General features: G+C 34.4%; 1 protein-coding gene across 2 annotated transcripts in view; it reads left to right on the top strand.

Annotated features, from left to right (window-relative positions):
- LOC136884987 (klaroid protein) overlaps window positions 1-27,990 on the top strand; it is a 184,206-nt gene that overhangs the window by 151,925 nt on the left and 4,291 nt on the right. The window contains exon 12 of one of the 2 annotated variants that reach the window (XR_011019001.1): window positions 27,415-27,523. The exons of the other annotated variant lie outside the window; for it this stretch is intronic. The gene's annotated coding sequence lies outside the window, so the exon portion shown is untranslated. The remainder of the gene's footprint in view (window positions 1-27,414; window positions 27,524-27,990) is intronic. 2 annotated transcript variants of the gene reach the window in all.

Genomic DNA, 27,990 nt, shown 5'->3' with positions numbered 1-27,990 from the left:
ATAAAATTCAAACATATTTCGACTCATTTGAGCCATGAAAACCGTCAATATGGAATGACTCTAATATCTTGTAATGAATTCTCCACGCTGTTCTGTCTTCAACCATTCTCTTTGTCTTCCAGTAGCTTCTATTCACCTTTACACTGTCCACTAACTAATACGTCTTCCTTCCTCTCTTCAGTTTCCCTTGTATCTTCCCTTCCAATGCTTCCGTTATTAAACAATTTCGTTGCAAGCAATGGCCTAACCAATTTTTCTTCTGTCTTTGAATGCATTCCAATATCGTTCTCCTTCCTTCACCCTTTTTTAATACCTGCTCATGCCTTACTTTTTCCTGCCAGTTGATTTTCTCCATCTTCCACCAGATCCATATTTCAAATGCTTCTAGTCTCTTTCTTCATCTTTTCTCAATGTCCAAGTCTCAGCCCCATAAAGCACCACACTCCACACAAAGCACTTCACTAACCTCTTCTTGAGGTCCTTATTTAGAGGCCCACTCAACAGTCTCCTTTGTTTCATAAATGCTTCCTTGGCCATTGCAATTTTAGTCTTCACTTTGTCCAAGTAATAAAGATATATATTTATAAGAAAACATAAAGGTCCATTAATACTACCTTGAGGAAAATTCCCCTCTTCATTAAAACAGGGTCATGTAAAGCTTCGCCTACTCTAATTCTGTGAGATTTATTTTCTCATCTAGTACACGGTACATTTAGATACAAGGCTTCCACTCGGCCTACAAAGGAAATGAGTTCATGTTTAATTCTTGGGAACAAAGGCAGCCAAGCCTGCAGATGACCTGTCTAAGGCATTTGATAGGGTAGATCATGGAAGACTACTGGCAAAAATGAGTGCAATTGAACTTGACAAAAGAGTGACTGAATGGGTGGCTCTGTTTCTAGAAAACAGAACTCAGAGAATTAGAGTAGGCAAAGCTTTATCTGTCCCGGTAATAATTAAGAGGGGAATTCCTCAAGGCAGTATTATTGGACCTTTATATTTTCTTATATATATCTATATATATAAAATAAGAGTTTTGTCTGTACATTGCTCAGAATTTGAAAAGAATGTTATTTCTGTATCGGTCATGTCCACAGTAACAAGAAAATGCATTTTTACTTTTCCGTAATGTCTGTCTGTCTGTCTGTCTGTCTGTCTGTATGTACACGCATCACGAGAAAACGGCTGAAGAGAATTTAATGAAAATCGGAATATAAAGTCGGGTGATAAACTGCTACAATCTAGGCTATAAATTATTTTAATCATGCTGAGTGAAATGGTAGTTTAGGGGAAGGCCTGAAATTTAATTTTCAAATATATATGTTATTAGTGGTCGTGTCTTAATGAAAATTGCTAGACAAAGATGGGAAATAAGTCACTACAATATAGGCTGTACACGCTGAGAAAAATGGTAGTTTAGGTGAAGGCCTAATATTTAATTGTCAAATATTTATTTTATTAGTGGTCGCATCTTCACGAAAATTGGTATGCAAAGTCGGGGAATAGGTCGCTATAATCTAGGCTATCAACAATGTTATTCGCACTGAGTGAAATGGTAGTTTAGGGGAAGGCCTGAAATGTAATCTATATATATAAAATAAGAGTTTTGTCTGTACATTGCTCAGAATTTGAAAGGAATGGTATTTCTGTATCGGTCATGTCCACAGTAACAAGAAAATGCATTTTTTACTTTTCCGTAATTTCTGTCTCTGTCTGTCTGTCTGTATGTATGTACACGCATCACGAGAAAACGGCTGAAGAGAATTTAATGAAAATCAGAATGTAAAGTCGGGTGATGAACCACTACAATCTAGGCTATAAATTATTTTAATCACGCTGAGTGAAATGTTAGTTTAGGGGAAGGCCTGAAATGTAATTCTCAAATAAGTTATTTATGTTATTAGTGGTCGTATCGATAAATACTACATAACTAACATCATTTTAGTTATGTCGTAAGTTAGTAGTAGTTATGTAAGAAGTTATTCAATTTCCGATCACTTATGTCTTATACATTGTTACCGCACCGCATATAATCAGAGATATTAATGAATTTGGATTTTTGTTACTAAGTCCATATCAGCGCCGAGTCACAAGGAAATGGGTAAACAGAATTGAGTGAAAATCGGTATGTAAAGTCTGAGAATAAGGAACTGCAGTCTACGATATAAATAATTTTGTAAGACACCCTAATATCACAGAGTCGAAAGAAAATTAATGTGAAGGCCTGCAATATAGAAAGCTCATAAACTTTATCAACAATAACATTACATTGACCATTGTTTGTTGTGATGTGCTTTTTGTCTTCTGTTTCCTCTCATACCCGATAGATAGGATTACTGCAGCATACCGAGGTTTTTAATTTGCTTGACGTCGCACCGACACAGGTAGCTCTTATGGCGACGATGGGATAGGAAATGAATAGTGGTGTGAAGGAAGTGGCCTTGGCTTTAAGGTACAGCCTGGTGTGACTGGTGTGAAAATGGGAAATCACGGAATACCATCTTCAGGGTTGCCGGCAGTGGGGTTCGAATCCACTATCTCCCGGATGCAAGCTCACAGCTGCGCGCCCCTAACCACACGGGCAACTCGCCTGGTCGTATCGACTGTAACAGCCTGCCTGTATATTGGCGGGAAGTAGCTGGGGAGTAAGATAACTTTCTTCTTCAGCATGCCATTCCTCTGGTTCATACATTTTCTGATATATCTGGTACGTAACACACTGGTTCATCATAGTATTCGAGCTATTCAATTCCTACTTTGAGGCACTGATTGGAATGAGTAGTGTGCATATTTAACGGAATAATGACAGAGGAGTGTTCATGGCAGTCTGCGACCTGGTTATTTGAGCTCTGGAACTTTGGACTCTTAGATCGGCACCGTAGTACTGTTCGTTGAAAGTGAGAAAGTGTACGGTTTTTCATTTGATTGAGTATTTTATATGATAACATTGCTTTCAATCGCTACATTCCTACTGACGTTTTTGTGATGACCTACGTTGAATTCAGTTAGGAAAACCACCAAGAAGCCAGTCTTTCTGAGAATCCCGTAGCGAAGCACGGGTACATCAGCTAGTCAATGATATGAGTAAAGAAGTGGAATCAGAGATAAGGCTTTTTACAGATGATGTTATTCTGTACAGAGTAATAAATAAGTTACAAGATTGTGAGCAACTGCAAAATGACCTCGATAACGTTGTGAGATGGACAGTAGGCAATGGTATGATGATAAACAGGGTTAAAAGTCAGGTTGTGAGTTTCACAAATAGGAAAAGTCCACTCAGTTTTATATACTGCGTTGATAGGGTGAAAGTTCCCTTTGGGGGTCATTGTAAATACCTAGGTATTAATAAAAGGAAAATCTTCATTGGGGTAATCACATAAATATGATTGTAAATAAAGGGTACAGATCTCTGCACGTGGTTATGATTCAAGAACTCTAAAAAATCCAAAGAAAAGCAGCTCGATTTGTTCTGGGCGATTTCCGACAAAAGAGTAGCGTTACAAAAATGTTGCAAAGTTTGGGCTGGGAAGACTTGGGAGAAAGGAGACGAGCTGCTCAACTAAGTGGTATGTAATACCAATTTAATGGTCTGTTATTGGACATTATAAATTTTCCAGCTAACTCATTCCTGATTGGCAGCGTTTCGCCCCCGTGTGCTAGGCTGGGCTCATCAGCTTGTACCTAGCACACCTACCAAGACGCTGGCTAGTGCATACTGTGGAAGCCACTGTGTAGGCTAATTGTAGCCACCGACAGTGCCAATGCACTATGAGAGACCCTGCCCCACTACCAAAAATTGATGCCTGCCTGGCCATCAGCTGATATAGATGTCGATTCCCATAGGGCATCTGAAATATTTGTTCCAAATGAGTAAATTTATAATACCAATATAAATGGTCCGTTATTGGACATAATAAATTTTCCAGCTAACTCATTCCTGGTTGCCAGCATTTCACCCCCATGTGCTAGGCTGGGCTTATCAGTTGGTACCTAGCACAGCTACCAAGACGCTGGCTAGTGCATACCGTGGAGGTCACTCAGTAGGCTAATTGTAGCCACCGACAATGCCAATGGGAATCAACATCTATATCATCTGATGGCCAGGCAGGCATCAATTTTTGGTAGTGGGACAGGGTCTCTCATAGTGCATTGGCACTGTCGGTGGCTACAATTAGCAGGATGATCCTGACCTGACCTCTGCTAATCAACCCATAAATACTGCCACAAACTCTTCTGTAAATAACCGTAATATGGTTTAAGTTTTTTAGATTTCTTTTTAATATGTTATGGACACACCATTTCTGCCAATCCTCAAAATGTCCACCATTGACTTGCACACAGGCTTGGAGTCTCTTTGGCTAGTTTATGCATTCTTTTATCTTCTTTCTTGTCTTTGAAAAGTGTAGATAATTGTAATGTGACATTCTCTATTTAAATTTCTATTATATTTTAGGGCCTATGTATTTTAAAATGTTCAAAATAATCGAGATAAATTCAATACCAAAATTTACATTAAAAGTACACTAAGGATATTAGATTAAATGGGTAGAGTTGTATTCTGTAGCTTATTGTACATTGCAAATTCCACCAATAAAGAAATCAAAGAAAGAAAGAAAGAAAGAAAGAAAGAAAGCTTTCATTTTACTGTGGTCAGTACACTTGATTACATTGAGGAATGTTTTGGTTTGATTTCTGGTGCATCTTATTAGGTATTCATTACCAATGTTCAGGTCTACAAATAGAGAAGTAAAATGATGAAGGGTACTCTACCAGGAAATGTCCATACCAAGGGCTAGCTTGAAGAGCATGAGAATATAGACCATAGGGTCTCGTGTGGTACATAATTGAAGTTGGGTACAGGTTTTACTTAATCCTCTCCGCCCATAGCGTAGTAATGTGTACCGCGGAAGCTGAGCTTCTCCAGCTCCGTTGCATAGTAAGACATACTTCTACTTAACAGTCGCATTCTTGAGCCACCTGTTGGTGGATAGGTGAATATAGCTATTACTAGCACATGCACTATCCAGAGACCATAATGTCAGTTTCCTCTGAAAAACGTGTGCAGGCTTAATATGAAATAAAGAAGGCAGTCACAGATATAAACAAATATGTCTGTGGTATCAGATGTAAACAACTATCTCTGTGGTTAATTCGCATGGAAATACTTTATATGATAACGAGATTGAACATTTGGTGAATGGTAACTCTGACTGTGAAAGCATTAGTAGTGGCTTAAGTGCAATTAGTAAAGTGGAGATTGAAAATAAGATTGATAACATTAGGGGAAATTATGACATAGGTTGTATAGCCTAAAATTCAGTGGACTGAAGACTGTTGACTTATTTGGTGAAAGTTATATTTCTAGCTTCATTAGTTTTTATATAACATATTTTATTTATTTTTAAAGATTTTTTAAAATGTCTGAATTTTCAGGATGGTGGCTAAAAAGAATTCATTCAATTTGGAGATAGCATGCATTTGAAAATGGGTGGGAGAGGGTTAATGAGCATAAGAGTGTCTTGGTTTAAATAGCTGTTTATTTTCAAAATAAAGTTAGACAAGTTTCATATCACCTAATGCAATAGGTCTTCGTATGGGCTTCTGCTGTGACAGGACACAAACTCTCCAGTACTTAATTCACAAAGTTACCTTTCTCCATTCACCATGGTCACCATGAAGTTCCAGAAAATCCATTCCAAATGTCCTAAGAGAAGTCATGGTCTCTTGACAGAAGGTCGGATGATCCACTTGTCTCGCTAACTTGATTTGAAATTAGCACTAAGCTACTATGTGCAGTCAGTGGTTTACTGTGGGCTTTGTACTTGGGTGACTAATTTCTTGTCTCAAATGAATGAGTCTACAAGTAAATTATTATATTGACTTGACTTATATCCTTTAATTCCATGTGGAACATAGGGCCTCGACAAAATTTCTCCAGCTTGTTCTATCTGCCGCCAATGCTTTCCCCTCCCTCCATGTCTTGTTAACTCCAGCAATCTCCTTATCTATGGTTCTCTTTCAGGTAATCCTCCGTCTGCCTTGCCTGCGACTGCCTTGTGGATTCCAACTCAATGCCTGCCTTGCGATACTCCCTTGTGGTCTTCTCAGAGTGTGCCCAATCCATCTTCATTTTCTTCTCATTATCTGTTCCTGTAATGGGACTTTGACTTGTGGCCTCCCAAAGGTCTTTGTTTGAGATTTATAAAAGTCTGTAACCTTGTGGTAATGTCCTTGGTCACTTTCCAGGTCTCACTTCCATACAGTAACACAGATTTAACATTTGAGTTGAATATCCTTAGCTTCGTTTTTATACGAATGTGAGGGGATCTCCATATTGGTTGTAACTGTGCAAAAGCTCCTTTGGCTTCATTTATACGACTCACCACATCTCTATAAGCACCTCCATCCTGGCTTACCATGCTTCCTAAGTAGCATTCCATCTAGAGTCAAGTTGCAATTGTTACGATGGTTTATGCGCATTTCTTTAGTCTTTTTGTTATTAATCTTTAAGCCTACTTCTTTAACTTCTATTTTTAAGTCATTCAGTTTTTATTTCCATGTCCCGAAAACATTCTGCAAGAAGACAGAGATCATCCGCATAATCCAGTTCTTCCAATCGGTTATTTAATCCCCAGTGAATGCCACGCTTTCTATTCATTGCCTCTCTCAGCATATAATCCAGTGTCATGATAAACAAGACTGACGACAGTAGACATCCTTGTCTTACTCCAGATTTTACAGCAAAAGGTTCAGACAGCTTCCCTTTATGTTCTACTTGACAAGTATATCCATCATACATTGCCTGTGTAAGACGGACTATCTTTTGTGGAATTCCGAACTTTTCCATAGCCTTCCACATTTTCCTCCGGTTGATAGTCAAAGGCCTTTTCAAAATCAATGAAAAGTATATTACAGAGATGTCTGATACTCAGCAAATTGTTCAATGATTAGCCTTAGTGTGTTAATCTGATCCACAGTAGACCAACCTTCTCTGAAACCTGCCTGTTCTTGACGTAGTCTCCTGTCAATGACTATGCTTATTCTGTTCAGTATGACTCTTGACATCACTTTTCCCCCCATATGAGAGCAACGTTATTCCCCTCCAGTTATTGCAATCTGAGAGGTCAGCCTTCTTCGGTATTTTGACGAGGACACTCACTCCTCAGGGAGGTGTTCTTCGTTCCATATTAGTGTTAGAAGTGGCTCCATGATTTCCACTGTTAAATCTGGATCTACCTTTAGGGCTTCTGGGATAATGTTATCTACACCAGGTGCTTTGCCACTCTTCATTTGTTTCACTGCTTGTGCAATCTCTTGTCATGTTGGTGGTTCTACCGAGATGTATGGATCCTCCAAAATGGTTTCAACTTCTTCAGTTCTCGATTCCTCACCAAGATTATTGAGTACTTCCATGAAGTGATGTCTCCATCTTTCCAATTGTTGTGTCTCAGATGTCAAGGCTACTCCGTTCGCATCTCTGATTGGTTTCTGCCCTGAAAAGTTCCTCCTTGAAAACTTTCTCGTAATGGCATATACTTCTTTGCTGTTGGCGACTCTTGCTGCTTCTTCTGCTTGTGTTGCCACTTGGTCTGTAAACACTTGTTTATCTCTCCTCACTTTCTTCTTAACCTCCTTGTTGGCATCCCTGTATTTTTCCATTGCTACTGCTTTCTGGTTTCTTGTTCTACTGGAGTTGACAAGTGCCTTGCACTCTCTTCGCTTTTGGATTGATTCCCAAGTGTCATCCGATATCCATTCTTTCCTCCCTGGCTCTCTGTAGCCCACTCTCTCTTCACATGTGTCATGAAAGTGTTCCTTGACTGTGTTCCATTTGGTATTTACATCTTCATCTGGTTGTTCGGCAAGGGTTTCAAACCTGTTCTTCAAATGTACCTTAAATTCATTTTGCACTTCAAGTTCCCCAAATTTCCCGGAGTTGAAACGTTTCATTCGTACTGCTGCCTGTTTTACTGGTGCTGCCACCTTCAATCTAACATCAGCAATCATAATGTGATGGTCGTTGCCTATATCTGCTCCACGTTTATTCCTCACATCTAGGAGTGAATGTCTCCAATCTTTTACTTATCGCCAAGTGATCAATTTGGTTTTCTGCGCGGATATCAGGCAACACCCATGAGATCTTGTGGCAGTTCTTATGTGGAAACAATGATCCACCTATAACCAATTCAAAATTACTGCATAGGTCTATGAATCTCTGGCCATTATTATTTTCTTCTCCTATTGTCAATGGAATACAAACATTAATACTAAAATAATAAATCGATTGATAGTCAAATCACCATGTATATATTCATCTCTATAAAAAATCACTAAAGCTGAGATAAACAATACAAACCCTATAAATAATAGTGATATTCAATCAAACAAAAAGGTTATAACAATTGAACTTCTATTCAAACTTAACACTTCCCATTCAATAAAAATCGCTAAATCATATCTAATAAAATAAAAACCTATAAATATCAAAATTATTGCTACAATAAACAAAAATAAAAAACTTAAAAAACAAATAGATAATGACCATAAAATGGTTTAAAGTAGTCACCTACATCATTGGTATCACAAACCAACATTTTACTTTAAACTATTTAAACACAATCACAATATACATAAATCCCCCTTTAATACTAAAATATTTAATGGTAGTCAATGAAGTAAGAGTAAAATAAATTCACGACTATAGCCGCTGGAACAAGAATAAATTCCAGAATATATCATACCATGTTGACTATAAGCATATAAATATAAGGTATATACTGCTCTAAAAAACGATAATAACATTAATATAACCATAGACACTCATGATCAAGCAACCAATCTATTAAATAAACTAATCTCTCCTATTAAGTTTAAAGAAGGAGGCGCAGCCATATTAGAAGAACTAAGAAGAAACCATCATATAGCCATTGAAGGCATAAAATTCATTAAACCCTTACTTACTAGTATTCTTCGTCTTCCTAAGCGCTCATATGTAATATTTGCTAAAGCAAATAAACCAGAAGAACATAACCCATGAGCGATCATAAGCGTGTAACTTCCTCTAAACCCTCAAACTCTTAACGTTATTAAACCCCCCAGGACAATCCCTATATGAGAAACCGAAGAATAAGCAATTAAAGCCTTTAGATCCGTCTGATATAAACATACTAAACTAACTAACACACCCCCTACTAAACTAATGGCAACTCAAATATAATTATACTTTAATCCCAAAGAAACCATTATTGTATAAACACGTAATAGTCCATATCCCCCTAATTTCAACAATACACCTGCCAAGATTATAGATCCAGATACTGGCGCTTCCACATGCGCTTTCGGTAATCATAAATGAACAAGAAATATTGGAATCTTTACTAAAAAAGCCAAAATTAAAACCAAGTAAATCATAACATTAAACAAACTTACATTTCTCAACAAACTTAAATCCAAATTACCATAAATTCTATACACATTAAATAATCCCACCAATAAAGGTAAGGAAGCTAACAAAGTATAAAACAATAAATATACCCCCGCCTGTAATCGTTCAGGTTGATATCCTCAACCTAAAACCAAAAACAAAGTAGGAATTAATCTACTTTCAAAAAATAAATAAAAAGAAAATATACTCATACTTCTAAAAGTACAGTATAATATCAATAATAAAAACAAAACATAAATTTGAAATAATTGATTATAAAATTTAACACGATAAACCGATTCTCTAGCTGTAATCATCAATGCACAAATTCAAAATCTCAATAAAATTAATCCATAAGATAAAATATCTCCCCCAAAACAATAACTTAAATTACCAAAATCACCTGATAGAGTACAACCTACAAAAAATATAAATGTTATAAAATATATTAAAGACTGAACCACCCATCAATAATCAATTAAAAAACATAAAGGGATTAAAAATACGATCATAAATATAAATTTTAACATTGTAATACTCTAAATGTTTGAAAAAAATCATTGCCATGAGTTCGAATTATAGAAACCAACACAGATAGTCCTAAAGCCCCCTCACAAACAGAAAATGTTAAAAAAACTATACTAAAATACAATTCATAATCAAAAAAATTTAAATATAAATAAAGTAACCCAAACAAACTCAACACAATAAATTCTAAACTCAACAATATAGATAATAAATGCTTACGTTTAGAACAAAAAGTTCACGCCCCTATTAAAAATACTAAAATCAAGACAACTCAACTTATATTTATTACCATTGTTTTAGTAGTTTAATAAAAACACTGGTCTTGTAAACCAATATTAAGATTTTTCTTCTAAAACTCAGAGGAAAGAAAAATTCTTTTCACTAATCCCCAAAATTAATATTTTATATTTAAACTACCCTCTGAATTTTAAATTTAAGAATTCTTGTCTTCAATCTTCTTAATAGTATGATTTTTATACAAGCTAATCATCCTCTTGCTATAACCCTCATTATTATCGTACAAACATGTATTATCTCCATAACTGTTGGATTGATATCCTCCTCCTTTTGATTCTCCTACATCCTGTTCTTAATCTTCCTAGGAGGTATGTTAGTCCTTTTTATCTACATCACTAGTTTAGCTTCCAATGAACTCTTTTATACTTCTATAAAAACTCTTGTAATTTCATTACTACTTATAGCCTTAATTCTAATAATTTCATCCATAAGAGATCCATATTTTACCAATATACTTACTAAAAATATGGACCTTACATCAATCGACCTAATATATTACTCCCTAAACACAGAAGCCACCCCTCACTTAATTAAACTTTACAATAAACCCAACCATCTCATTACTTTAATACTAGTGAACTACTTATTTCTTACCTTAATCGTAATTGTAAAAATTACAAACATCTTCCAAGGTCCTCTGCGACAAAAATTTTAATGACCAAACCTATACGAGTATCACATCCTCTTTTTAAAATTGCTAATAACGCTTTAGTAGATCTGCCTGCCCCCTCAAACATCTCCGCTTGATGAAACTTCGGATCACTCCTCGGTCTTTGTTTAATAATCCAAATTGCCACGGGTCTTTTCTTAGCTATACACTATACTGCTAATGTAGATTTAGCTTTTTCTAGTGTGGCCCACATTTGTCGTGATGTCAACTACGGTTGACTATTACGCACTTTACATGCCAATGGTGCTTCTTTCTTCTTCATCTGCCTTTACCTTCACGTAGGACGTGGAATATATTATGGTTCATATAATTATATGCACACCTGATCTACGGGTGTCGTAATCCTATTTTTAGTTATAGGAACAGCTTTTATAGGATATGTTCTCCCTTGAGGCCAAATATCTTTTTGAGGAGCAACTGTAATTACAAATCTTTTATCAGCTGTTCCTTATTTAGGTATTGATTTAGTCCAATGAGTTTGAGGGGGATTCGCAGTTGATAATGCTACCCTCACTCGATTCTTCACCTTCCATTTTGTTCTACCATTTATTGTTGCTATAATAGTTATAATCCATCTCTTATTCCTACACCAAACAGGGTCAAATAACCCCTTAGATTTAAATAGAAACTCGGATAAAATTCCATTTCACCCTTATTTCACCTTTAAGGACATTTTTGGATTCATCATTATAGTTGCCATTCTACTATTATTAACTCTTCTCGAACCTTATATACTAGGAGATCCTGATAATTTTACCCCTGCTAATCCCCTAGTTACACCGGTTCATATTCAACCCGAATGATATTTCCTTTTTGCATATGCAATTTTACGGTCTATTCCCAATAAACTGGGTGGAGTAATTGCATTAGTAATATCTATCGCCATTCTCCTCATTCTCCCCTTTACTGCAAACAATAAATTCCGTGGAATCCAATTTTACCCAATCAATCAAATTCTATTTTGATCTATAGTTTCTATTGTCATCCTTTTAACATGAATTGGTGCTCGACCGGTAGAAGACCCTTATATTCTAACTGGCCAAATCCTCACTGTCCTATATTTCCTTTATTACATCTTAAATCCTTTAATTTTTTATATTTGAGATAACCTAGTGAATTAGTTATTAAGCTTATGAAAGCATATGTTTTGAAAACATAAGACAGAAGTTCAATTCTTCTATTAACTTTACTAAATTAAATCCATTAAATAAGTAAAGAATGTATAAAAACCCTTAACCCCAAGAAAAATAATAAAAAATTTAGTGATAAAGGTAAATAAGCCTTCCATGCTAAGTATATCAATTTATCATACCGAAATCGTGGAAGAGTCCCTCGAACCCAAACAAATATAAAAGCTAAAAAGGTTAACTTAAAAAAAAAAAAATTGATAAAACATCTCCCCCTAAAAAAATTACACAAAACAACATTCTTATAAACAAAATACTAGTATATTCAGCTAAAAAAATTAATGCAAATCCGCCACTTCTATACTCAACATTAAATCCTGAAACCAATTCAGACTCCCCTTCTGCAAAATCAAAAGGAGTTCGGTTAGTTTCCGCCAAACATGATGAAAACCATGCTAACATAAGAGGAAAAGTTAAAAACATAAACCATACATAACCCTGAAGACTCATAAATCTTATTAAACAATAATTATCTACTAAAAAAAAAAAATCTTAACAAAATCAATGCCAATCTTACCTCATAAGAAATTGTTTGAGCAACAGCCCGCAACCCCCCTAATAGTGCATAATTAGAATTTGATGATCACCCCGCAATCATTACTGTGTATACTCCTAAGCTCGTACATACTAAAAAAAATAAAATTCCCAAATTAAAAGTGAATAAAGTTGTTAAAAAAGGATAGATTATTCAAGTCACCAAGGCCAAAAATAATCTAAAGACAGGAGAAAAATAATATATTAAATAATTTGATGCTACAGGATATGTTCCCTCCTTAGAGAATAACTTAATTGCATCAGCAAAAGGCTGCGGCAACCCAATAAACCCTACTTTATTGGGCCCTTTACGAATTTGAATATAACCTAAAACCTTCCGCTCTAATAAAGTAAGGAAAGCCACCCCAATTAATACACAAATAATCAACATAACAACTCCTAACATTCTTATTAAAATCTCCGTTAACAATACTACCTGTAATACTCTTACATTTTTGAATTCTAAATTCAATACACTTCTCTGCCAAAGTAGTACTTAGTGTTTATCATCTATATCAAAAATTATTTTGAATATTTGGTCCTTTCGTACTAAAATATTCACTTATTATAAAGATAGAAACCGACCTGGCTTACGCCGGTCTGAACTCAGATCATGTAAGGATTCAAAAGTCGAACAGACTTATTAATTAAACTTCTACACCTAATCATATTCCTTAATCCAACATCGAGGTCGCAATCTTTTTTGTCGATATGAACTCTAAAAAAAAATTACGCTGTTATCCCTAAGGTAACTTTATCTTATAATCGTTAATAACGGATCAAATATTCATAAATCAATGTTTATAAAACAAAGAGTTATTCTTATCTTTGTGTCACCCCAACAAAATATGGTAAAATACATATTAATAACACCACCAAACAAAATATATACAATTCCATATAAAGATCTATAGGGTCTTCTCGTCTTTCATATTTATTTAAGCCTTTTGACTCAAAAGTTAAATTCTATTTATTACACGGAGACAGTTAATGTTTCGTCAAACCATTCATTCCAGCCTTCAATTAAAAGACTAATGATTATGCTACCTTTGCACGGTCAAAATACCGCGGCCCTTTAATTTTACTATCAGGGGGCAGGCCCGACCTTAAATTCATCCCAAAAGGACATGTTTTTGATAAACAGGCGAACATTAAAATTGCCTAGTTCCTTCATGTAAATTTACATATACTAAACGTCTTACACCTTTATATACTAATTTTATCATTATTACATTTACATTTATATTACATAAATCACTTCAATATTCAACTTAATATTATTATAAAATCATATTACAATAAAATAACTTATAACATTATTCAACTGATGGCTAATTTAAAGCCTACACTTCTTTATAATTCTACAATAATTATAAATTCTATTCTAAAGCTTATCCCTTAAAATATTATACTCAATTAACAGTCAATATATTAATATAAAAACTACTATTAAATACTGAATTAAATTCATTTCTTGAAGAACCAGATATCTTAAAAACCGACTAATATTTCATTACAAACTTGCTATTCTTGATAATAGTACCACACTAACCAACATAACAAATTAGCTCTTTTTAATTCGGGAAAAATAAATCTCTATTCCAATTTTAATAAACCCTGATACACAAGGTACAATATTAATTTACTTTTCTAAAAATTTATTTTCAACTTTTTCAATTTCCCTTCACAGTACTACTCCACTATAAATAAATAAATTTGTTCTATTACTATACTAAAACATACATAATTAATGTTATTTCAATTAAATCAAAACTCCCTATTTATCAAATTTTAAATTGATACTTTCAAAATAATTCGAATCGCACGAACATCCTCTCAGTGTAAATGAAATGCTTCACTTTAAGCTTTATTTTGCATTCTAGATACACTTTCCAGTACATCTACTATGTTACGACTTATCTCACCTTATAATGAGAGTGACGGGCGATGTGTACATGTTTTAGAGCTAAAATCATATTATCATAATATAACAATATTACTTTCAAATCCACCTTCAAGCGCACTACTTTTCAATGCAAGATCCATTTAAATTTTTTTATTGTAATCCATCTCTTACTTGATCATAAGCTGCACCTTGACCTGACATTTACTCTAATAAGAGTTATAGAAAATTATCACTCTTAAAAAATAATCTTACGACGGCGGTATACAAACTGATAACAAAATCAAGTCGATTATAACGTGTACTATCGATTACAGGACAGATTCCTCTGAAAAGACTAAAACACCGCCAAATTCTTTGAGTTTCAAGAACATAACTATTACTACTCAAGTAATGATATTTACAATTGGAATAATAGGGTATCTAATCCTAGTTTATAGCCCAATTTTCAAAGCTTCGTATACCAATTCTAAACTCCAAATAAATTCAAAATTCTACCTTAAAAATTTACATTCAAGTCTATTAAAACTTTACTAACTCCTACACTAATAATGTTCACTTTAACCCTACGTATAACCGCGGCGGCTGGCACGACTTTTGCCGGCTACATATTATATTACTAATTCCAAGTCACCTTGATAAATAATATTAAATACTGCAAATATATGTATACTATCTAAGCTCATAAATCTATAATCACAAAAATTCACATGTAAAACATATAAAAAGTAAACAATTAAGCAAGAATAAAACTTTCTAAATTCATTATTAAAATACGGGTCAAGTATTTAATATTACAACTATAAAATAATATCACATAAATATTACTATATAATATAATGAACTCATTTTGAGTATTTCCTGGCGTTGAATTTTCATCGCATTTTTCGCCCCTATACAATGAAAATATTCACTTATCTAAAAAATAACATATGGGACCTATTCTATAACACTAATCATTTCACCTTATAAACTTATTAATACTTTTGAAACCGCCTTCAGCATCGGGTAATAAATATTTAATTAGAATATTAATCATAGTATATATTTTTTTTGTGTATATTTCTTGAAATATATACTTAAATAGGTATATATATTAATATAAATGTATATTTAAAATAAATACTTTAACTTATTACTAAAAATTAAATAGATAATGAATATAGGTTGTTATATATTTATACCAATATTTAGGTATATATTATATAAACATTTATTAATATATAAATATATATATAATATATATGTAGATATATACCCCCTACAATGCTAGAAATATCTATAATATCCTCTTTTTCTCTCTCAAGTATATTTGTTATTAACATTATCGGGGGGTTATATATTAATAAGTTATTATTAATTAATGTACCTTTTCTATATGTAATTAATATTATATAAATGTATATATATATATATATATATATATATAACTATTGTAACTGACCAATTTTTCTTACTAAAAACTATTAACTATCTCAAAATTAATCTCAAATAAGGCCTTTATTTTAAAATTTTGAAAATTTCTGAAATTTCAAAATTGTTACTAATCTTTATCGACTAAATCTATTTTAATTACTTTTTCACTAACCTCAAAATTTCCAAAAATTCTTGATTACCAAAAATGCAAAATTTGCGCACTTTCCAAAAAAAAATTTTTCAAAAAGAAATTATTCCCTCCTTAAATAACTATTTTAACACTAATAAACACTTTGCACCAACTCTTATTATCCATACGTTAAAGTTTTAGTAATGAAGTGCCTGATAAAAAGGATTACTGTGATAGAGTAAATCATGTAATTATTTACCTTCATTATATCTAATAGATTTAAACTATTTCCTAAAGTATCAAAAACTTTCGTGCTTCATACACCTAGATATATTCATAAACTTTAACAAAAAGGTAAGCTAAATATAAGCTAATGGGTTCATACCCCGTAAATAGGATTGTCCTCCTTTTTAATCTTCACTACTCCTGCTAAAACTTTATTTACTACAACTTTAATCTTAGGTACACTCATTGCCACAACATCAACTTCCTGGTTAGGAGTTTGGATGGGATTAGAAATTAACCTCCTATCTTTTATCCCTCTAATAACTGATACAAAAAACCTAATATCAACAGAAGCTTCCCTAAAATATTTTTTAGTGCAAGCCTTAGCATCTGCTGCACTACTTTTCTCTATTATTTTAATATTTGCATTCTCCAATAATCCTTTTTATATAAATACCGAAATCTTTTCAACCCTGATATGTTCAGCATTGCTACTAAAAATGGGAGCCGCCCCCTTCCATTTTTGGTTTCCAGCAACAATAGAAGGATTAAGATGAAAAAACTGTTTTATTTTAATAACCTGACAAAAAATCGCCCCTCTAATATTGTTAGCATACATTATTGAAATAAACATTTTCATTAGAATAATTATTTTATCCTCAGTACTAATTGGATCTTTAGGAGGATTAAATCAAAGTTCTCTACGAAAACTAATAGTTTATTCCTCTATTAATCATATTGGTTGAATAATTGCCGCCATAGTAGTAAGAGAAAACCTATGGGTATTATATTTTATTATCTACACATTTCTTACCCTATCTATTATTCTAATGTTTAATGTTCATCGCATTTACCATATCAACCAAAACTTCTTAACAATAACTAACAACCAAATTACAAAGTCTTGTTTATTCCTCCTTCTTCTTTCCCTTGGTGGTTTACCTCCTTTCTTAGGATTTCTACCTAAATGATTGATTATCCAAACCTTAGTTGATCTAAATTATCAATTCATCGTTATCATCATAGTAATTATAACTTTAGTAACACTATTTTATTATCTTCGATTAACATTTCTTGCATTCCTATTCTCCTACACTGAATTAAAATTAACTTTAATAAGCTCCTACAATCGCACCTTTTTACCCCTTCTATTAACCTTTACCGGAATTTCAACATTGGGATTACCTTTCTGTTCTGTTATCTATTTTATGCTTTAAGGCTTTAAGTTAATAAAACTAATAGCCTTCAAAGCTATAAATAAAGACAGTGTCTTTAAGCCTTAATAGGTTTTACCTACTCCTTTAGAATTGCAGTCTAATATCATCATTGACTATAAAGCCTGGAAGGGGAGAATAATTCTCCTAAATAAATTTACAGTTTACCGCCTATAACCTCAGCCACCCTACCGCAACAATGACTTTTTTCAACTAATCATAAGGACATTGGAACATTATACTTCATTTTTGGTGCCTGAGCAGGAATGGTAGGTACATCTCTCAGCTTATTAATCCGTGCAGAATTAGGACAACCAGGTTATTTAATTGGTGATGATCAAATTTATAATGTAATCGTCACTGCTCACGCATTTGTAATAATTTTCTTCATGGTAATGCCCATCATAATTGGGGGATTTGGAAATTGATTAGTTCCTCTTATACTTGGGGCCCCTGATATAGCCTTCCCTCGAATAAACAATATAAGTTTCTGATTACTTCCTCCTTCACTTGTCCTATTACTTAGAAGTAGTTTAGTGGAAAGCGGTGCAGGTACTGGTTGAACAGTCTACCCTCCCCTTTCTTCAGGAATTGCACACGCTGGTGCTTCTGTTGACTTAGCAATTTTCTCTCTTCACTTAGCAGGGGTATCATCAATTCTCGGAGCCGTTAATTTTATTACCACAACTATTAATATACGAGCCCCTGGGATATCACTAGACCAAACACCTTTATTTGTATGAGCAGTAGCGATTACCGCTCTTCTTCTCCTCCTATCCTTACCTGTTTTAGCAGGTGCTATTACTATATTACTTACTGACCGAAATCTTAATACCTCTTTCTTCGATCCTGCAGGTGGGGGAGATCCTATTCTCTATCAACACCTATTTTGATTTTTTGGTCACCCTGAAGTCTATATTTTAATTCTTCCAGGATTTGGTATAGTCTCTCATATTATTAGTCAAGAAAGAGGGAAAAAGGAAGCATTTGGTACTTTAGGAATAATCTACGCAATAATAGCAATTGGGCTCCTCGGGTTCGTCGTATGAGCACACCATATATTTACTGTAGGAATAGATGTAGACACACGGGCTTATTTCACATCCGCCACTATAATTATTGCTGTTCCTACAGGAATTAAAATTTTTAGTTGATTAGCTACACTTCACGGAACCCAATTAACTTATAGCCCAGCCTTACTTTGAGTATTAGGTTTTGTCTTCCTCTTCACTATTGGAGGACTAACAGGAGTTGTATTAGCCAACTCCTCAATTGACATCATTTTACACGACACATACTATGTTGTTGCTCACTTCCACTATGTTTTATCTATAGGAGCAGTATTTGCAATTATGGCTGGATTTATTCAATGATATCCATTATTTACAGGTTTAACCCTAAACCCTAAGTGATTAAAAATTCAATTTACAACTATATTTGTAGGAGTAAACTTAACATTCTTTCCTCAACACTTTTTAGGACTAGCTGGTATACCACGTCGATACTCTGATTATCCAGACAGTTATACATCTTGAAATGTTGTTTCAAGCCTAGGATCAACTATCTCTTTTATTGGAATTATCTTCCTTATTTTCATTATTTGAGAAAGTATAATCTCAAATCGAACTGTCTTATTCCCTATAAATATAGTAAGTTCATTAGAATGATATCAATCTTACCCTCCGGCTGAACATTCATATTCCGAACTACCTATATTAACTAATTTCTAATATGGCAGAATAGTGCGGTAGATTTAAGCTCTACATATAAAGTTCACCCTTTTATTAGAATATTGTATGGCAACCTGATCGAATTTAAATCTACAAAATAGTGCCTCTCCTTTAATAGAACAATTAATTTTCTTTCATGATCACACACTTTTTATTTTATTAATAATTACTGTTCTAGTTGCTTATATTATAGGAAGTTTATTATTCAATAAATTTACACATCGTTATCTACTTGAAGGACAAACAATTGAAGTAATTTGAACAATTCTCCCTGCAATTACACTTATTTTCATTGCCCTTCCATCTCTTCGACTTCTCTATCTACTTGATGAATCAATAGACCCTCTTATTACAGTAAAAACTGTAGGCCATCAATGATATTGAAGTTATGAATATACAGACTTTACTACTCCCTATGAATTCGACTCATACATACTTCCTTACAACGAAATACCTACAAATGGTTTTCGGTTACTAGATGTAGATAACCGAACTGTACTCCCTATAAATACCCCTGTTCGAGTTCTAGTCACGGCTGCTGACGTTCTCCATTCTTGAACAGTTCCAGCCTTGGGAGTAAAGGTTGATGCTACCCCAGACCGATTAAACCAAACAAGTTTTTTTATAAATCGGCCCGGATTATTTTATGGTCAATGTTCAGAAATCTGCGGGGCTAATCATAGCTTTATGCCCATTGTAATTGAAAGAATTAATATTAACTCATTTATTAAATGAATCAATAACATAATAAATTCATCATCAGATGACTGAAAGTAAGTACTGGTCTCTTAAACCATTTTATAGTAATTAACACCTACTTCTGATGAATAAATTAGTTAATTCATAACATTAGTATGTCATACTAAAATAATTAAATACTTTAATATTTCTTTATTCCTCAAATAATACCTATAAATTGATTAATTTTATTTTTTATATTTTCATCTACTCTTATTTTATTTGCCATTATAAATTACTATATTTTTTTATATAATATTCCCTCACCAACAAGTAAACCTTCATTAACTTCAAATTCCATAAATTGAAAATGATAAATAACCTCTTCTCAATTTTTGATCCCACATCTAGTATCATAAATTTATCCCTCAACTGGTTAAGAACATTTCTTGGACTTTTAATATTACCCTTCATCTACTGATTAATTCCCTCACGTCTTACCATCATTTGGTCTTCAATTACAAATACCCTTCATAATGAATTTAAAACTTTAACTGGACCAACCAGTCACAGTGGGGGAACCTTCATCTTCATTTCATTATTCTCACTTATTTTATTTAATAATTTCCTAGGATTATTCCCCTATATTTTCACTAGCTCTAGTCATCTGGTATTAACACTCACATTATCTTTACCCCTATGATTATCATTCATACTATATGGGTGAATCAACCACACCACTCATATATTTGCCCACATAATCCCTCAGGGTACTCCTCCTATCCTTATACCTTTTATGGTTTGTATTGAAACTATTAGAAATATTATCCGCCCAGGTACATTAGCTATCCGTTTAGCTGCCAATATAATTGCAGGTCATCTCCTTTTAACTCTTTTAGGGAATACTGGCCCTTCCTTAATTCTTTCTACGCTATCCATTTTACTTATTGCCCAAATACTTTTAATAATGTTGGAATCAGCTGTAGCCATCATTCAATCATATGTATTTGCTACATTAGCCACCCTTTATTCTAGAGAAGTAAACTATGGTAACACATTCAAACCACCCTTATCATTTAGTTAACCCCAGACCTTGACCCCTAACCGGTGCTATTGGAGCTATAACAACTACTATAGGAATAATTAAATGATTCCATCAATACGACAATTCCCTCTTATTTCTAGGTTTAACTTTAATTACCCTAACTATAATTCAATGGTGGCGTGATATTACACGAGAAGGAACATATCAGGGCCTTCACACTTTACCAGTAAGTAAGGGATTACGATGAGGTATAATCTTATTTATTATCTCTGAAGTGTTCTTCTTTATCTCCTTCTTCTGAGCTTTCTTTCACAGAAGTCTCTCCCCTAGTATTGAACTAGGAAGACTTTGACCCCCTTTAGGAATTCAACCTTTTAATCCCCTCCAAATTCCTCTGCTTAATACCACTATTCTCCTTGCTTCAGGAGTAACTGTCACATGAGCACATCATAGTTTAATAGAAGGAAATTATTTTTTTTTTTTTTTTTTTTTTTTTTGCTAGGGGCTTTACGTCGCACCGACACAGATAGGTCTTATGGCGACGATGGGATAGGAAAGGCCTAGGAGTTGGAAGGAAGCGGCCGTGGCCTTAATTAAGGTACAGCCCCAGCATTTGCCTGGTGTGAAAATGGGAAACCACGGAAAACCATCTTCAGGGCTGCCGATAGTGGGATTCGAACCTACTATCTCCCGGATGCAAGCTCACAGCCGCGCGCCTCTACGAGCACGGCCAACTCGCCCGGTAAGGAAATTATAGTCAAGCTACACAAAGATTGTTTTTCACAATTTTATTAGGTATTTACTTTACCATTCTTCAAGCCTACGAATATATTGAGGCTCCCTTTACTATTAGTGACGCCGTATATGGATCAACCTTCTTTGTAGCAACTGGATTTCATGGACTCCACGTCATTATTGGAACTACCTTCCTATTAATTTGTCTATTACGACATTTGATATGTCACTTCTCAATCAACCATCACTTTGGGTTTGAAGCCGCTGCATGATACTGACACTTTGTTGATGTAGTATGATTATTTTTATATATTTCTATTTATTGATGAGGAAGATAATTCATTATTTATTTAGTATATAAGTACATTTGACTTCCAATCAAAAAGATTGATTAATTCAAAATAAATAATCTGAATTATATTTATCGTCTCTTCATTTACAATCGTTCTAACATCAATTGTTATAGTATTGGCCTCAATCCTCTCTAAAAAAACCATCAATGATCGAGAAAAAGCTTCCCCCTTTGAGTGTGGATTTGACCCTAAAAGCTCAGCCCGGCTCCCTTTCTCCTTACGATTCTTTTTAATTGCCGTAATTTTCCTTATTTTTGATGTAGAAATTGCTTTACTTCTTCCTGTTATCATTATTATAAATTGATCAAATATCTTATCATGATCAATTATTAGTATAATATTTCTACTAATCCTATTATTAGGTTTATATCACGAATGAAACCAGGGGGCCTTAGAATGAGCATCTTAGGGTTGTAGTTAACTATAACATTTGATTTGCACTCAAAAAGTATTGATTTGTCAATCTACCTTAAATAAGAAGCGATAAATTGCAATCAGTTTCGACCTGATCTTAGATGGTATTACATCCTTATTTATCTTAATTGAAACCAAAATAGAGGTATATTACTGTTAATAATATTATTGAAATTTATTTCCAATTAAAGAAATGTGTTGATCAAATTAAAGCTGCTAACTTTTTATTTTAATGGTTTGATGATTTCTCTTCCTTCATTTTGATTACCGATTTTTGCATTTAGATCTCCCATCAACACCACCACAATGTCCTTCTTCTTTATCCCTGCCAGTGTTGATGTCAGCCTATCATAAAACTCCGCCTTCTCTTCCTCTTCTGCTACCTCTGTTGGCGCATAGCACTGTACTATGGTCACAGGTCTAACTTTGGTTCTTATTCGTACAGTAATTATCCTGTGTGATACAGGGGTCCATTCCATTATGCTATTTTTTGCTTTCTTTGTGAGTAAGACACCCACTCCACTTGAATGCTGATCATTTTTTTCTCTTCCAGAGTAAATGAAGACACCCCCCTCTTCTGTCCTCACCTCTCCGTAGCCTGTCCATCTTGTTTCACTCAACCCAAGTATCTCCAGTTTATACCTTTTCATTTCTGCCACTACTTCTCTGTCTGCCAGTTTCATACATACGGTAGTTTTAACATTCTAGAATCCGATTCGTGTTCTGTATTTCATTGCAAAAGTCGTCTCCATAAAATCCGGCCGGTATAAATTTCATCTGGTTTCTGTAATAAGTTTAATTCAGGTGTGCGAGTTATTAGCCCACAGCACCCTAAGTCCAGTGGAGGGGCTGCCTCCTGTCTGTGCTAGACCGCAGGATTTTTCTGTAGGGGTTATCTCCCTTAGCCTTTAAAGATTCCTCTTTACCATAAGGCAGTGGTTTCTTCTTTATTTATCCCCAAGAAGAAGGGTTGCCTCATCCACCAGCTTCGCCGTACCAAAGGACCCCTTCTCCGCCGTTGCTGCCATTGAGGTCTTCACCAGAGCCCTGTTAGCCATCACTTTTCAGAGTTCCTGTAGGGCCTTCACAGCTACCGTAGCGGTCATGGGGCACACACAGTCCCCACTGTACATCACGCCTACAGGCAATCCCTACTTCATGCCGTTGCCAACCTCCCACGACGTGGACGAGGGGTTGGCCTTGTGGGAGGCAAATTATTATATCAATATTCCCTAAAATAATGTAACAAACTATTTCAAATCAAATCAAAATCAAAATCTCTTTATTTGCAAATGAGGTGTCTACCTCGGTGGCAAATGGTACACTAAAATACATTATTGTCAAGCACTAAATATTAAATTAACAAGAGAAGAAAATTTTTCCTATAATACAATATTATACAATTTACGCTAACAATGTTTTCTATTAAACACACAGCTCATCCTTAATAAATTTATATTGTTTACAAAATTCTACTTATAATATCTCCTGTACTACTTACAAATATAGTCAACTGATATACAGTATGTGGAATTACTTCAAATGATACTATACAACTGGTACAACATTAATATTTACATTGCATTTATTTATTTACTTTTTTTTTTTTACCCGTTCTGGATCCTAAGTAGCATAACGACCTGCTGCGTCTTAACCAGAGCCCCTTTTGCCACCACTTTTCAGAGTTCCTGAAGGGCCTTCACAGCTACCGTGGCGGTCCCAGGGCCCTCTAAGTCTCCACTGTACTTCACCCCTACAGGCAGTCCCCTACTTTGGCTGTCCAAACTCCTTAGACCAGGGGATGGAATTAATTTATTCACACACATTTTTTTATTTACAATAACCTGCACTGGTCGAATGCCCTCTAACATTTCATTTATTTTCTCTGTTGCTGTTTATTCTCTTTTTGAATATCTATACAGATTTTGGAAAAGGATCAAACACTACCCCTGGTAAACTGTTCCACTCCTTCACGCCCTTCCCAATGAATGAAAATTTACCCCAATCGCTTCTGCTAAAATTCCTTCTAATTTTATATTTGTGGTCAGTCCTGCCGATATAATTATTTTCCAACTGAAGCCTCTCACGGATATCTCCCCATGCTGCTTCTCCTGTATAGGCTCTATATAATCCTATAAGTCTAGTTTTCTCCCTTCTCTTACTTAAAGTTTCCCCACCCAAGTTCCTTTAACATTTCTGATACACTACTCTTTCTCCTGAAATCCCCCGTTACAAATCTTGCTGCTTTCCTCTGCACACTATCTATTTCTTTTATTAGGTATTCTTGGTGAGGATCCCAAACACTGTTTGCATATTCCAATAATGGACGAACCATACTCAAGTAACTTTTTTCTTTTAATTCTTTGTTGCATCCTTTAAGTAGCCTCATTATGACATGTAATGATCTGTATGCTTTCCCAACAATGTCATCAATATGACCCTTCCAGTGCAAATTACTTTCAAATCTCACAGCTAAGTATTTGCACTTGCCATCTTTTGGGATAACTACCTCATCCAAAGTATATTCAAATTCAGTTTTAAAGCTCCTGTTTGTAAATGTTGTAACAGTTGATTTGCCTCCATTAACCTTCATATTATTTTCTTCAACCCATTGTTGGATACTTTCAAGGTCCCTTTGTAATTCTGAACAATCCTCAATGTTGTTTAGTTCCCTATAAACAATTGTCATCTGCATACAATCTTATTTTTGATGTTATATTGTTCCCTAAATCATTTGCGTATATTAAGAAAAGTAACGGACCGATTATACTACCCTGTGCAATTCCCTTCCAAACTTTCTCTTCCTGAGATACATTATTTCCTACTTTGACTTTCTGAACCCTTGAATTTAGAAATGCTTTTATCCAACGTGTAACCCTTACGTCCAATCCTATTCCCTCCAATTTCTTTAATAATATTCCATGTTCACTCTACCAAAGGCTTTGGAAAGATCTATGGCTATGCAATCTAACTGACCTCCTGAATCCAACTGATCTGATATGTCCTGCTGAAATCCCACCAGTTGTGCCTCACAAGAAAATTTCTTTCTAAATCCATACTGGCTCCTCATGAACCAATTTTAATCATCACATATCCCTCTGATGTACTTCGATATTAAACTCTCCAGAATTTTACAAACTATACTGGTCAGGCTGATTGGTCTGTAGTTCTCTGGTTTCCTTTTATCACCCTTTCCTTTATAAATTGGTATTATTATAGATTCCTTCCATTCCTTTGGTATTACACTATTATTTATGACATAGTCAAAGAGAAATTTTAAATAAGGCACTATGTACCACACCATTGTCTTTAATACCTCCCCAGTAATTTGATCACTTCCTGCTGCTTTTCCTTGCTGAAGCAGTTGGATGTCTCTGAAAATATCTTCGTTTGTGAATGAGAAGCTTCTTGTTTCCCTCTGTCTCTCTCCCTCTCTATCTTCTGTTTCGGTTTCCAACTCTTGACAATCATCTACTGAATCTCTAAATTCCCTACTAAATAGGTTTGCTTTCTCAGTATCTGTTAAATAGTGTTCACCCCCTTCTCCCACCATTGTAGGAATTTGGATTCCTTTTCCTTTTTGATTCCTGATATATGAATACAGCTTTTTCCATTTCCCTTTGTGGTCATTACCCTCTTGAAGTATGCCATTCATATAATTCTCTTTTGCTTCCTTTTTTAACTCTATTCAGTTCCCTCATTAGCTGTTATCTAGTTTCTCTACTCTCCCTACCCTCTTTGATTTTCTTGTTTACTATTCTACATTTTCTTTTTAATTTTCTTATTTCCCTTGTATAATAAACAGGGTCTGAGGTCATTTTACCCTTCTTAACACTTCTCCTTCATCTAACATGGTAGAGTTCACACTGTATGACAGTTTCAGAAAATATTTACATGTTTATGCATGTCCTACTGATCTCCAACACTTGATGAAAGTTATTTAATGCTTCACAATTTACAAAGTTCAAGTTACAAGTACATAGAAGTTTTAGCCCTTTCTATGGAACACTCGACACATTTCAGCAAAAATGATTCTATCACTTGGTGCAGAAAAACCACAAGTCTTAAATGTCAATGCCAGAAAAGAAACCCAAGTCTTTAAATAATCATCTTATAAATTGTTCAGGCACTTACGTGTGTTTTATGGTCAAGAAAGTTCTAAGTCTGCAGACTTCATAGTCTAATTTTACTCACTTGCTAAGTCATCATGCTAACAGCTAATTTCAAGGAGCTCCTCAACTCGGCAACCTAGTGGTGAGGTGGAAGTTGGATGTGCTGTTTTCAGCTTGCCTTATAAGCGAGGCAACATGTGGCTTAGATGTGTCCATATTCCATCAGCTGTTGTTTTAGATCAATTACAAGCCTTATAATTGAAGACTTATAATTGAATTGCTATATGATTACTTTGTCGTGTATTGTATTAATGTACTTGTTTCCATTGTAAATCTTTATTCCATTGTAATGTTTTAAGGGTATACTATAATAATCAATATAGGAAGGGTCAGGAGAAAAAAACAGATCAACTTCCTTCAGAACTCAGAAAAACATTTTAATTTCAAAACGTTACTAGAGAAACAAATAAAAACTTACGAAATCATATGCTTTGAATAACTGAATTCCAAAATGTAGTAAACTAAATTAAGCTTGGTCACCACTAACTTAACGACAAAGTTGACTACCTGGTATTTTCCCCCAGATCCTTCATGTGGGTAACATGAAACCTGACACAAGCCGGAAGTGGTGTGATATATGAGGTGCTCGGAATATAAGTGGTGTAAGTCCTTTTATTGTCTTTCTTAGAACAGATGCATATTATACTCTCCAGTATGGGAGTTTTTCAAAGGACTAGTGAACAAAGTCCTTAGTTGAGCTGTTTGCCTCAAGGTGGCAGCACTTTACATGATCACTGAAGCACCTGTTTATGATTTCAGAATACAAGTGAAGCAAGTCCACACTCAATGTTGTGTTTTGATGTTTTCTTGATGTAACGCCAGATAATCATCACTATGGACAGAAATGATTATTCAGAAGGAAATGAAGGTAAGTTTTAAAACTGATGCTATTAATCAAAAAATTATTTCCTGCATATTGGAGTCATTATACCAGAAACAAAAATCGTGTAAAGAAAGAATATTTAAACTCAGATTTGATTATCTGCAAAATGTACACTATGTACAGAACAGAAAACACCAGTGAAAGAAAAATTCTGTTACATTGTTTTCATAACCAAATTTAGTCTCCACTTCAAGCTGCTATCAAAAGACACATGCAGTTTCTGTGATTACATTAAAGATTTTCAGTGGAACAGAATGGAGCTAAACTGATGTCACTGAAGCGGGAAAGAGAAGTGCACTTAATAAGAGCTGCTCAGGCTAACAGAATTTAAAATTAGATGCAATTAATTTTTCAGACGAATGTTATGGACTGATATTTGATCTACAGAAGGCACTCCCATTTCCAAAACTGTGCACTCCAGTAGCATACTATAAGAGGAATCTTGTAAGTGT

The sequence above is a fragment of the Anabrus simplex genome, chromosome 1 (assembly GCF_040414725.1).
Source record: "Anabrus simplex isolate iqAnaSimp1 chromosome 1, ASM4041472v1, whole genome shotgun sequence".
Taxonomy (NCBI): Eukaryota; Metazoa; Arthropoda; class Insecta; order Orthoptera; family Tettigoniidae; genus Anabrus; species Anabrus simplex.
Note: the sequence above shows the minus strand (reverse complement) of the source record. Positions and strands in the feature narration are given on the sequence as shown.